The sequence below is a fragment of the Micromys minutus genome, assembly GCF_963924665.1.
Source record: "Micromys minutus genome assembly, chromosome: 23".
Lineage (NCBI taxonomy): Eukaryota > Metazoa > Chordata > Mammalia > Rodentia > Muridae > Micromys > Micromys minutus.
The window spans coordinates 16,416,850-16,431,068 of NC_137958.1; the positions used below are offsets into that span (position 1 = coordinate 16,416,850).

General features: G+C 36.8%; 1 protein-coding gene across 3 annotated transcripts in view; it reads left to right on the top strand.

Annotated features, from left to right (window-relative positions):
* CD36 (CD36 molecule (CD36 blood group)) overlaps positions 1–14,219 on the top strand; it is a 91,076-nt gene that overhangs the window by 5,627 nt on the left and 71,230 nt on the right. The window contains exon 1 of one of the 3 annotated variants that reach the window (XM_080936563.1): positions 9,305–9,332. The exons of the other annotated variants lie outside the window; for them this stretch is intronic. The gene's annotated coding sequence lies outside the window, so the exon portion shown is untranslated. Of the gene's footprint in view, positions 1–9,304; positions 9,333–14,219 lie in introns of those variants that run through there. 3 annotated transcript variants of the gene reach the window in all.

Genomic DNA, 14,219 nt, shown 5'->3' on the forward strand with positions numbered 1-14,219 from the left:
ACTTGACCATAATTATCCCATTATCTTCCCTAAACCATTAATATTCCTTTTGAGTGTCCAGGATGCATTTTGTCTATGCAGATCTCCCATGCACAGCTTCTGTACATAGTAACAGGGGAGCATTTCTGCAGCAGAAGCTCTGTAGAGTAAACAAAAGCAATTCAATCAATCTGAATGGTCTTCCATCAAAAGAGAATACTTAGTAGTTGTTTTCTGTGGCACAGAAATAAATCTTGGTTTGTTTTATAAGACTTAGAGACAGAAATCGACTTTAAACTATCCACTAATGCTTACAGTTTGTTTTCCTTCAAATTCATTAAAGATTAGTAGTGGAGATGATTCTGCACATAGTTTGAAATCAATGTCTACTGACTTTTACAAAGAACTAGGACTAATAGACATTTAAAATGCTTTTATACACTCACTGAGAGGAGATTATCATCCTCTTTCCAGTTTTCACATTATCTGGGCCTGCCCCTTCACACCCATCTGCTAAGGGAACTTATTCAAGATCAATGTTTGTTTGATCTACGTCTTGTAGCTCTGACCACTTTCTAAATGTTCTACTCAAATATCGCTATGTCTAGTGCTTGAGTTTCAGTTGCTGGCATGCTGCATGTTGACTTAAAACTGTCTAAATCCTTTCAATATACATACTTGCCATTCTGCAATTTCATGGTGACTGTGCTTCCATTAAAAATAAATGAAAAATAGCCCACTGAATATGTGTACCACATTGTACCTAAAACTGTCCTAGGCATCATTAAAACATCTACATATAAATTATATGCTGTAAATTCTTATATTTATAAATAAATAGGTAAGCAGGCTTTTTACTCATATTGAATAATCACAATGGAATCTGATAAAAATTATGCAGATGATTAGTAATTAATAAAAATTATTATAGATTATTGGTTAAAGTACCCTTTTTATTACCATTTTCTATAGATGTAAGCTGAGACCTTCCAACATCCTCAGGTCTACCAATTTGAGTAAGTTAGTAAGCCCCTTTGTGACTCTGTTTCTGCACTGTAAAATTGGACAATAAGTGTAACTAGAAAATTAATAGGTCAATATGTATATGTATTATACATATTATACTGTATATACATACACTGGTTATACCAGTGACTTTCACGTATTAATTGATCTAAAAGCCTAAGTACAATTTTTAAACTGAATTAAAAGTACAAAATATTAATACTATTTTAAATGAATAAACAGAGAGATTGAAAGACTGAGCCGGGATGCTGCATCTAGAAAATATGCGTTCACTTTACACTCAAACAGTATGAACCTAATGTTGTCTCCTAACCTGTCCTCAGTGTCAGTGGTATCTCCTGTATCTTGTTACTCAGTTCTCAACCTTGGGATAGTTCCCCCAACTAGCTAATTGCCTGCCATAGCCCAGTTACCAATTTCACTGTGTTCGTGTTCCATGCCTTGTCCATATTTCTGAAGCCTTTTCCAATGTCTTCTTCCTATACCCATGTCTAATTCAGCTGTATCCTTCCTAGATTCTTTAGCAGCTTAGTCTGGCCTTTGCTCCAGCTGTTGCTGTTCAATGTTAACATATTTGACTGCAATACTGGCTGCTATGACATAGCCCAAGATATCACTTATGCCCATTTTCTTAGTGATTTGTACTTCTAAAACTCATACATGATAATAAACCTGTACCAAAACCATGCTTCTCCTGTTATATAGTCTCCTGATATATGTTCTCTCATACATCTCTTTGAAAAATCCTCTTTGCTTTCTGCCACACCCACTCCACCCTACACCTGGACTTGCTTTCCACAGCCCTCAAGTATGTCATGGCTTCCTCCACCAACTGTGCCAGAGCACCTTTTGCGTCTCTCTTTCTGGCAATCACTCTCAATACCTGAGAGAGAGTGTCTGTCCCATTCTAGTTCAGTCAGTGGTTTAGGATTACACCCTTCAAGTCACCTGTGATCTACTTGGGGAGAATCCCAGGCTTCTGCTTATTTGTATCCGAAATAATGTCCAGAATAATCTGCATGAGGAGTCTAATTTCTGTAATCACAGTGCTAAGAAGGCTGAGACAGACAGACTGTCCTGAAGTTTGAGTATAAAAACCAGAAGAAGATTGTATCTTTAAAAAGTAACAGTTCAGGGATTGGAGAGATAAGTCTCTGGTTTAGAGTACTTGTTGGACTTCCAGAGGACCAGGGATCAATTGCCAGAATCTACATGGTTTTTCACAACTGTCTGTTACTGCATTTTGAGGGGATCCAGCGCTCTATTCTGGACTCTGTGGACAACACACACATAATACTGTATAGGCATATATACCGGCAGAACCCTCATACACGTCAGATGATAAATAAATGAACAATATTATTTTAGGAAAAGAAAATTAAAAGCAAATTCCAAGTAATGACAGGAGTATAAACTTCACATATATTCAGCCAATTTGAGTAAGAAACAAAAGGGAAGATAAAACCTCAGAACCAGTAAATGAAAATAATATCAGAGGGGTTTGAAATTGGATTTGTCTGTGTGCTTGGTGTTTGTTAATCTGCCTGTGAGGGGAGACTTATCACAATATGGTTTGGGTTGTAGGCAGGACTGGTAAGTAGATGCTTGCTATGTAGGCAAAGGGTTGAGGGCAAGATAAGGTTAAGGAAGGACATGCATCACACAGGGAGAGCCATGCTCAGAGTCTGAGTAAATTTTAAATGTTTCCAAGCTATTAGGAGTTGGCAAACAAATATTGGGCACAAGGGGCTGAGAATGCACAGCTTGATTTAACAGTGAATTAAATCAGGTAGGCTTAGTATATTACTTCTTAAAAACATGATAGCATTGGAATACTGAACTTGGCACTCATGTTGCTAGGTTTAAAATCTTTATAATTACAATGTAACAAATAGTGTCAATGTTGCTTAAAAAAAACAGAAAAAAAAACAGTGCCTGTGTTTACTACCACATAGGTTATTTAAGATTTTGATTCTTTTTCTAAATACGAAGCCTGTCTATTTCTTCTTTAAATGCTATCCAAAATTCATTGTTATGAGTTTGCTTGTTATTAGCTGGAAGGATATTTTGTTCTCAAGCCATATATTTTTATACAAACAACAGAATATTGTAATATTGTGTCCAGACTTTCTCTCTTGAGTGATTCTTGCTGGTACAGATGTGTAGTTCATGGCATTTTAAACAGAACTATGAAACTGCTCTAAGGAACTGCATGACCTCAGGATAGGTAACCTCTCTCCCAGTGACCTCCCAATAACTTAAAACTATGCCTCCTCTTAGCCCATGGTTTTCCTTCTTAGATGGTACGTTTAGATTTCTTGAAAATTTTCAGTCATATCAGAGCCTTTGGTGTCAAGCATGTTTAGGTTTCCTATTACAGCCACTGTCTTTGCCGACTACCAGAAAACATCTGTGGATAAACTAGCTATTCCAAGGAGGTAAAATATACTGTGAGGACTTCTGGGTGACCCAGTGAGAACTAGGGTGGTACTCAAGAGTGTGGTGAAGGGGAGGCATTTGTATGCATGGGACTGGGAAGAGAGGTGGAATGGAACTCTCAATCAGGATGTAAAGTGAATTTTTTAAAGTTAATTTGCTAGAGCAAATGTAGAGAGAAAGAGGCATAGAAATGGGAGAAGAGGAAACTAGTTATGTCTTTTTAAAGTTTTTCTTTTGTCTTCTAAAGTTTTTATCCCTTCACAATATCCCTTTGAATTATGAATGCATGAATAGATTCTCCCATTCCTGAATTTAGGACCCTCAAAGCTCAACCACATCTCAAATATCCCAACTGGAACACTGATTCATAAGACAGTATTTTCAGCACATGAATTCACGGGTTGCATTAACATCCAAACAATAAAAGAAGTTTTGCAGTCAACCAACCAGATGCCCCCCAGTAGCTCCCAGCGACTAAATCACTAACCAAATAATACACATGAAGGGACCCATGGCTCCAGCCGCATTTGTAGCTGAGGCTGACATTGTCTGCCATCCATAGGTGGAGAAGCCCTTGGTCCTGTGAATGCTCATTTCCCCAGTGTAGGAGAATGCCAAAGTGTTGATGTGGGAATATTCATACAAGGAGGGGGAGGGGATATGGAAAGGGGGGAAAGAGTATACATTGGAAATATAAACACATAAAACATCCAATAAAAATATGACAGTTGAATTGTGGTTGGTAAATTTGGGAAGGTATATGAAATTGGGCAGCTGAGGTGGCTCTGAGATAAGGCAATTTTATGTTTGTCTTTATCTTTTCTAGGCAGATGGGACACTAGTATGATGTTAAAGCTGTAATTGATAAGGAAGCAGTTGTCACAGCATGTGGAAAAAGTTGTGCGTTTTGTGGCTTAGATGTTCATAATTTCACTGTGTTAACACATGATTAAAGAGGGTTTTCTTTACTATTTATTCACTGTGATCTCAGAGAGTTATTATCTAAAGAAGAATATGAAACTCTAGTTGTGAATGCCAGACCGTGTTTACTGATAGGATTTGGTCAACTCCCACAAGTTGGCTGTTTTCTATAACACCATGCAAACTTATTTTATGAAGTCTGAATATATAACACAGTTTCTACAAGTTTGAAATAAGATTCTAACAAAGTGCCTTTTGTAATTTTTTTCCTTGCCCATAGGATAGAAAAAACACACTGGGTCTTTCAACAGGAGATGTTATTGTTTTGCTATAAGTGTAACTATTAAGAGGCATAAGAGATGATCAGCCACTATATAACTCAAACACACAAACAGTGATCCTTTTGCTGTCTAATTACTCTGGCCAGGACTTCCAGTACTATGTTGAATAGGTAGGGGGAGAGTGGGCAGCCTTTTCGAGTCCCTGATTTTAGTAGGATTGCTTCAAGTTTTCCATCTTTAAGTTTGATGTTTACTGTTGGTTTGCTGTATATTGCTTTTATTATGTTTAGGTATGGCCCTTGGATTCCTGTTCTTTCCAATACTTTTAAGATGAAGTGATGTTGGATTTTGTCAAATGCTTTCTCAGCATCTAGTAAAATGACCATGTGGTTTTTTCTTTGAGTTTGTTTATATGGTGGAACATTGATGGATTTACTATATTAAACCATCCCTGCATCCCAGGGATGAAGCCTACTTGATCATGGTGAATGATCCTTTTGATGTGTTCTTGGATTCGGTTTGCAAGGATTTTGTTGAGTATTTTTGCATCAATGTTCATAAATGAGATTGGTCTGAAGTTCTCTATCCTTGTAGGGTCTTTGTGTGGTTTAGGAACGAGGGTTATTGTAGCCTCTAAATTACGGTAGGTAGTGTTCCATCAGATTCTATTTTGTGGAATAGTTTGGAGAGTATTGGTATTATGTCATCAATAAATGTCTGATAAAACTCTGCACTGAACCCTTCTTGACCTGGGCTTTTTTTGGCTGGGAGGCTTCTGATGACTGCTTCTATTTCTTTAGGTGTTATGGGATAATTTAGATGGTTTACCTGGTCCTGGTTTAACTTTGGTATCTTTTATCTGTCTAGGAATTCATTCATTTCCTCCAGATTTTCCAGCTTTGCTGAGTATAGGCTTTTGTAGTAGGATTTGAGGATTTCTTGAATTTCTTCAGTTTCAGTCATTATTTTTACAATTTCCTTTCTGATTTTGTTAATTTGTATACTCTCTCTTTGCCCTCTAGTTGGTCAGGCTAAGGGTTTATCAATCTTGTTGATTTTCTCAAAGAACCAGCTCTTGGTTTTGTTGATTCTCAATGGTTCTTTTTGTTCCTATTTGGTCTACTTCTGACCTAAGTTTGATTATTTCTTGTCATCTACTCCTCTTGGGTGTATCTGCTTCATTTTGTTATAGAGCTTCAACTGTGCTGTCAGGTTGCTAGAGTATTCTCTCTCTAGTTTCTTTTTGGAAGCACTCAGAGCTATGAGTTTTACTCTCAGTACTGCTTTCATTGCATCCCATAGGTTTGGGTATGTCGTGTTTTCATTTTCATTGAATTCTAGGAAATTCTTAATTTCTTTCTTTATTTCTTCTTTGACCCTGCTATCATTTAATAGAACACTGTTTAGTTTCCATGTGTATATGGGCTTTTTGTTGTCTTTGTTGTTATAAAAGACCAGCCTTAGACCATGGTGATCTGAAAGTATGCATGGAAGTATTTTGATCTTCTTATATCGATTGATGCTCGTTCTGTGTCCAATTATGTGGTCAATTTTCAAGAAGGTGCTGTGAGGTGCTGAGAAGAAGGTGTACTCTTTTGTTTTAGAATGATATGTTCTGTAGATATATATTAATTCCAGTTGGTTCATAGTCTCTGCTAGTTTTACAGTGTCCTTGTTCAGTTTCTGTTTCCATGATCTGTCCATTGGTGAGAGTGGGGTATTAAAGTCTCCCACTATTATTGTGTGGGGTAAAATGTATTTTTTGAGCTTTATTAGGGTTTCTTTTATGAATATGAGTGCTTTTGTATTTGGACCATATATGTTAAGGATTGAGAGTTCCTGCTCACAGATTTCCCCTGTAATTTGTAAAAAGTGTCCTTCCTTATCTTTTTTGATACCTTTTGGTTGAGAATCTACTTTATTCGATATTAGAATGACCACACCAGCTTGCTTCTTGGTGCCATTTGCTTGGAAGTTTTTTCCCAACCTTTTACTCTTAGATAGCATCTGTCTTTGATCTGAGATGAGTTTCCAGTATGCAGCAAAATGCTGGATTTTGTTTATGTATCCAGTCTGATAGCCTATATCTTTTTATTTCGGAGTTGAGCCCATTTATGTTAATAGATATCTAGGAATAGTGGTTGCTGTTTTCTGCTATTATTGCTTTGGTATGTTGAATTGTGCCTGTGTGTCTTTCTTCTTTTGATTTTCTTGCTTAGAAGTTTTCTTGTTTTTACTATGAGGTGGTTCCCCTCATTTTATTGGGTTTTCCACCTATAATTCGTTGTAGTGCTGGGTTTGTGGTCAGATATTGTGTGAATTTAGTTTTGTCTTGGAATATCTTCCTCTCTACATCTATGGTGATTGATAGTTTTGCTGGGTATAGCAGCTTGGGCTGGCACTTGTGCTCTCTTAGGGTCTGCATGATGTCTTTCCAGGCTATTCTAGCTTTCATAGTCTCTGTTGAGAAATCGGTATGATTTTGATTGGTCTGCCTTTATATGTTACATGACCTTTTTTCCTTACTGCTTTTAGTACTCTTTCTTTGCTTTGGACACTTGGTGTTTTCACTATTATGTGTTGGGAGGAATTTCTTTTCTGGCCCAACATATTTGGAGTTCTGTGGGCTTCTTTTATGCTCCTGGTCATCTCATTCTTTAGGGTAGGAAAGTTTTCTTCTATGATTTTGTTGAAGATATGTACTGTACCTCTTAGTTGATATTCTTCACCCTCTTCTATTCCTTTTATCCTTAGGTTTGGTCTTCTCATTGTGTCCTGGTCTCCTGGACATTTTGGGTTAGGAGCTTTTTGGTTTTTGCATCTTCTCTGATTGTTTTGTCTGTGTTTTAAATGTTGTCTTTGGCCCCTGAGATTCTCTCTTCCATCTCTGTAGTGTGTTGGAAATGCTTGCTTCTGTGACTCCTGATTTTATTTTAGGATTTCTACCTCTAGGGTTGTCTCTTTTAGTGTTTTCTTTGTTGTGTCCATTTCCGTTTTAAATTCCTTTTTCCATTCCTTCATCTCTTTGGTTCTGTTTTCTTCTAGTTTTTTGAGTTCTTTGAGTGTTTTCCTTGTTTCTTCTTTAAAAGCTTCTAATTATTTATGCCTTTCCTCCTGTTCTTGTTTAAGGATCTCTATCATCATCTTGAGGTAGGATTTAGGGTCTGAGTCTTCTTTATCTGGGGTGTATGGCATTCCTCTGATTGTTGTGATGGGAGAGCTTGGTTCTAGTGTTGCCAGGTTGTCTTGGTTTCCCTCGGGTATATTTTTTCACTTTCCTCTTGCCATCTTGTCAGTAACTGGTTCTCGCCTTTCACTTGTACCTGGCCTGTGTACCTGGATTTCTGCTGTTCCTGGTGGCAGATGGTTCAAGCGCCTGTTGTGCACCCCAGAAGCCATGGGCTGGGAACAGAGGGTCTGATGCAGGGTTCCTGGGTTCCTGGATCAAATCGGGCAGGCATGCACTTTTTGTGTGCTCCACTGAGATCTCTCTGCCCCCTGGCTAGTCGGAACCTGTTCTCACCCTGTTCTCGCCAGTCCTATGATGGTCTGCAATGTTACTCCAGTGAAAAATGCAAACTTTCTTGGTGTTCAAAGATTATTCTATATGCCTAGAATTGCAAGACAGAGTTACTTGAACTAGAAAAAAAATACAATACTAATTTCCTTTATGGAATTAACTCTCTGATTGAGTTTTTAAATATCTTGCGTATATTTAAAGAACTCTGTAAATTTTATTGCTTATATCTATCCGCCCCCTCCCATTTTTTTGGGCTGGTTTCTTAACAGCTGTTTTCTTTAATCATTATAGCAGTTTTCTACTCTTAAATTTGACCTGGCCATTTCTTTGAGAATCTCCTTGTTTTATTCTTGGTTAGGTTGCTTTTATTCCCATATATCTCTCCCTTTTTCATCCTATATATTTAAATAATCATGGTATGTTCATGTTTTATATACCCTTTGTCTAATAAGATTGTCTAAATATTTGCTATGAAGCTAGATGTCTATGTAATATCATTCCCTGCTTCCCCATGGGGAGGTTGGAGAAGGTTTAAATCTCTTTCCAGATCTCAGATGCTGTAAACAAAATGATGCATATCTCCTGATTATTGGTCTCTGGCCTTGGGCAGGGACTCTGTCTCTTGACTTTTTCTCCTGACTCTTACTTATCTCCTCTGTCTCCCATTCCATACCTCCTTAACAATCTTAAAGTTATATTTGAGACAATAAGCTACTGACCCTTTTCTATAACACACTGAAGGTAAGCTTTTTTAGGTCAATCTATTCCTGGACTTAACCTGTTACTCAAACTGAGAAAATGGAATAATTATGGTACTATTCATGCCATAACACTAACTGAAGCCTTAAAGTTACTTTTTATTACCTTAGCTGCATGTTAGCGCTCCACTGTCTGTCATGCCAAGCAGAGTTCGTATACAGTAAGTGCTAAGACCTCTGTTAGTTTTGACCTTCAGCATTTTATCTGCCTTTCCTGAGACTGTTGCTTCATTTCTTATCCAGTTCCCATGGCCTCGTTCTTCCTCTATCCCAGCTGTTATGTCTCAAAGTGTCCTCAGAAGTGGTTAGTGAAAGCATGTCTCGCACGTATGATAATGACACTGAAAGTTGGCTTTCTGATTTTACAGCTCTCTCTGTTGTCACGTTGGACATCAAGAACATTTCCAGGTAATCTGCACTCTGTCTAGACCAAGCACAATGTAGTTTTTTTTTAAAAACTGCCTACGCATTTCAGTTCAGGACCTCATGTGGTTTTGGTGTTATTGCATTAAACTTTCTGGGTGAATGTTCTTCCCTATTTTCTCCTTTTCATATCCGCTTTAGAAGCACAAACTCATATCCTGTTGATTTTCTTTACTTAGAATTACTTAACAGTGCTATTCTGCTCCCAGCATAAAGTTCAAACTCCTTAGAATATTGCACAAGGCACACACAATTCTGGTCGCCACTCATTTTGCTAGCTTCTTGTCAGTTTTCCAAATGTGTCACTCCCTTCCTGCTTCTGAAATTACACATTCCGCCACTAATGTCTATTCTTCCTTTTGTGTTACTAGAAAATGTGTGCTCATGAATTGAAACAAGTTCCTTATTTTATAGTGTATCCTCTCATCAAGCCCAGTATCTTTTAAAGAATATTTTCTTTTCTTTGAATTCTGGTGCCTGTTTCTTCAGAGACGGCTTCCTTCTTAATGTGAAATTGAACATTTTCTTTTTGTTTTATAATTCTTTCTCTAAAAGATTCACAAAATTGCTTTATAAAAATTCATGATGTTTCCCCAATGGCTATTTTTAAAGGTAAAACTTGCATATATGTAGTATGGGCTGTCTTTGACCTCATAGGGTATTTCTTCAGCACAATTGTTTCATGACTCCAAATAAATTTTCTAACTTCAGCATCTCCTTTGAAAATGAGCATGGAAGTACCCTGTGATTAAGGTTTGGGGAACCAAGCAAGATATGGTATATTTGAAACTTTCATAAGAGAAAGGGAAATCTTTGTGATTAAATTAAGACATTAAGATATAAGCACTTTTATTTGTATCTGTTATCTTCATTGATCAGTCTGCCTTTAATATATGCCACATAAACTAGAACTCCTCTCCATCAAGAAATCGCAGTCTTGTATCACTTTTCTGTATCCATGCTGGCCTTAAAAACTTGTCTGTTTTTGTCTCGATGACAGTGGTGCTAAGACTCTCCTCACTTCTAGGAGATGCATTTGCCTTCCAGGAGAATTTGTACAGAGCTGGTGTTTTACTGGTCTGTTAGTATTTTATTCAGCATAGATTCATGTAGTTTCTTCATGCAAGTGACTCCACAAACCACAAGTCAGTGCAATTGAAGAGTTTCTACATAATTGGACTTTTGAAGTGACCTAAATATAGCACATAATGACAACTTGGTAGTAGGTCTTTATATATATCTTCTGCTCTGCATTTCTTAATTCATGCCATGTATTGTGTTCTTTCTTAAAAACTGGCAACTGTGGGAAGCATTTCTCTGAGTTCTCTCATCTAGTCTAGTCTGTTGAATTCACACTGTTAACCCAGTTTATAACCAGTTAGGGAAAAATACAGCAAGAAATCATTCCATGGCTGTGAAGTAGAATGTAAAGGTTGGAAGGATGTGGGTAGGGATGGAGCTCTTAATTTAAAGGGCTTGAGGCCATTGCCTTGGGATTCTGCCCATCACTTAGTGCACCATTTACTGAAATGTTGAGTTGTTAAAGGGAATTTATTCACCAAGTAGTCATAGAAAAAAAAAAATCTCAAGTCCATTTCCAGAAAGAAGTATATAGAGATGTTTGTAGGGCAAAGCATCAAGAATGTACAAGGAGGCAGGGAAAAATAATATAGTGTGTTTCTATGCATATTACCAAACTTCTTCATGGCTTTCAACTGAAAACATACTCTAAAGATGGGGGCTCTCTAGTATTCTAATGGTTAGAGTTACATTAAAAAGACACCTGTCCTTATTGTACTTTCTCAGACCCAAGCATAGGGTCAGTCATTCATAATAGACAACAGAAGCCCACAAGATGTTAGATGCAACTTAGGAAACCTTTGTCACCCTATCTGGTGTGTAAGAATTTTAGCTACAGGAAAACCCATGGAAGCCTAAGATACTGATTAGACGTAATAGTCCAGCAAATAATATAAGCCAGAACTGATAACATTCAAAGTCACCTAAATCAACTGCCCAAAATTAAATCCATATTTATTTGAGATTTTCTTCACATTCAATAGTGTCAAAATGAACTGGACTAAAGGACAGCGAATTGTCTTCTGCAGCATTGCTTTGTTGCTTGTGTGTAGGAAAAATCGTTGTAAATTTTGTGTCAATAATGAGTGTAGTAGGAAGACAGAGGAAAGTAGACATTAGGTAGACCCTGACAAGGCAACTTCTTGTCACTCTCATTAAAGAACCTGGAAGCATGATCTTGGTTCTCATCCATCAACTGTCTGTTGACATTGAAAATGAAACTTCTAAAACAGGAAGGAGGGCTGCAACCGCTAGGGAAATGGAAGCTCCACTGGAGAACCAACAGAGTCAACTAACCTGGACACGTGGGCTCTCAGAGACTGAACCATCAACAAAAAATAAAAACATACAAAGACTAGAGCTAGGCCTTCCTGCACAGATGTAGCAGATGTGCAGCTTGGTCTTTATGTGGATCCCAAACAACTGGAGTGGGCATTGTTCTAAAAGCTATTGCTTATCTGCGGGGTGTGTTCTAGCTGAGCTGCCTTGTCTGGCCTCAGAGGGAGAGGATATGTCTAGGCTCACAGAGACTTGAAATTCCAGGACTCGGTGATACTCAGAGGGGGCCCAACCTGCTCAGAGAAGAGGAAGGGATGGGGGGAAGGGAATTGTGGGAGAGGGTGATTGGGAGGGGGGTCAGTGAGTGGAATGTAGAGTAAGTAAGTAAATAATAAATAATAAAATCTATAGCTTTTCTATAAAAATAAAGAAAAGAAAAAGCAAGTTCTAATATTATACTTCTTTTGTTGTTTTACAAAAGGTTTAATGTTCTGCTTTCTAGTTTTCTTTTTTTTTCAATTTTATTGGATATTCACTGTGTATACATTTCAAATGTTATACCGTTTTCCTCCCACTCCCCTCCCTCCTCCACATTAACTTGCTTCCATGAAAGTGCTCCCTCTCCTAACCACCCTCTCCACCTCAGTGCCTAGGCTGGTTGATTATGTTGTTCTTTCCATTAGTTTGAAAACCTTTCAGCTCCTCCACTCTTTTCTCTAGTTCTTTCCTTGGGGTCCCCGTATTCAGTCTGATTGTTAGCTGCAAACATTCTCATCTGTATCTATATGACTCTGGCAGAGCCTCTGGGGACACATCCATAGCTTATTCCTGCCAGTAAAGATTTCTTGGCATTAGCAATGGTACTTGGGTGTTGTGACTGCATATTCGGTGGTTCTCCAGGTGAGTTAGTCTTTGTAGATCTTTTCTTCAATCCCTCCTCCTCTATTTGACCTTGTATTTCCTCCCCTGAGTGTTTTTTTTTTCTTTCCTTCTAACAAGAACTGAGGCATCCACATTCTGGTCTTTCTTCTTTTTGAGCTTCAAAAGTTCTGTGGATGGATTCTTGGGTATTCTGAGCTTTTTGTGAATATATACCATGAGTGTTCTTTTGTGACTGGGTTACCTCACTCAGGATGATAACTTCAAGTTCCATTCATTTGCTTAAGAGTTTCATGATATCATTGTTTTTAACAGCTGAGTAGTACTCCATCGTGAAGTTTCTATCACTTACAGGTGGTAATGGCAACAAAGAGAAAATTATATTAGCTTATAAATTTAGTAACTGGGAAATAATAAAGAATTTACTAATTTATCTGGTTTATTTCTAAACAAAAATAAATTGTTGTGACATTATTATATATATACAGAATAATGTAGAAATTATATATATGTATAGTATAGAACTAATATGTAACTTTAATAATATATATTTTTCAATAGAATATAATGGTGTTTTTAATGTGCTTTTCATAATACTGATGAGTTGTTTAAGGGTCATTAGAACTATACAAAACAGTTGTTGAAAATATTTGCAGCCAATAATATAAATTCAGGAAAAAATTCAGTATTGCACATTAATTTTGGAAATATATAGTTAGGAATTAAAAACTGGAAAAATAATTTTTTTAAATCTTAGTGGTTTTAAGTGTGTGATAAATTAATTTGCTGATTAATGCTTATTACAAGGATAAAAGTTAATAACACAAACATTGTTTTCTCTGTAAGAAAGATTATAAAATATTGTTCTGGCCAATGACTTGTAAGATCACACAAGTGTTGCCAGTACAAAGAAGTACAGATCTCTGCCATTCCTTCCAGTACTTGGAAATTATTATACCTTAAAGCTGCTTCTATGTTGGCACTTATATGAGAGCAATGAATTTCACATTTTCTTCACTTGAAATTTTAGTTTTGTAAATGACATAGGTAAAATCTTTACCCTTTCAAAGGTTCTGAGCTTCATTAATTCATATTCTTTTTGTTTTTAAGAAAATCTTATTTTTGATGCATAAAATTACACTTAATTGTGTTCCTAGAGGAAAATTAGTTGAGCTTGAAACAGGTTATAAAAGGAATTTAGACATAATCTTCATAAAAAAACATTATTACATAATTGCATTAACTTCATAGCCATCAGAAAGAACAATATTTTATAATATTTCTTAAAGAGAAAGCAATGTCTATGTAGCAATGTTGTGTGTCGGTGACTTTTATCCATATAATACACATTACTTAGCAAATTCATTTATCAGACACTTAATCTGGTGAGGTTTAGAAAAAAAATAATTTCTAGAATATATTCCCAGGCAATTTTATATTATAACACTATAAAAAAAGAGTTAACTTCACCTTAATATTTTGTGACTAATTCATTCATTCTTGCCCTGCAGGCAAGTTAGTAAATGTCTATTTTATGTTGAATGAATGCATATAGTACAGTGCCTTCTGTTACTCTGAAGCAGTAGCCCTAGATACTGGACACCTATATTTCTCTGCTATTGTGTTGCTATCAAA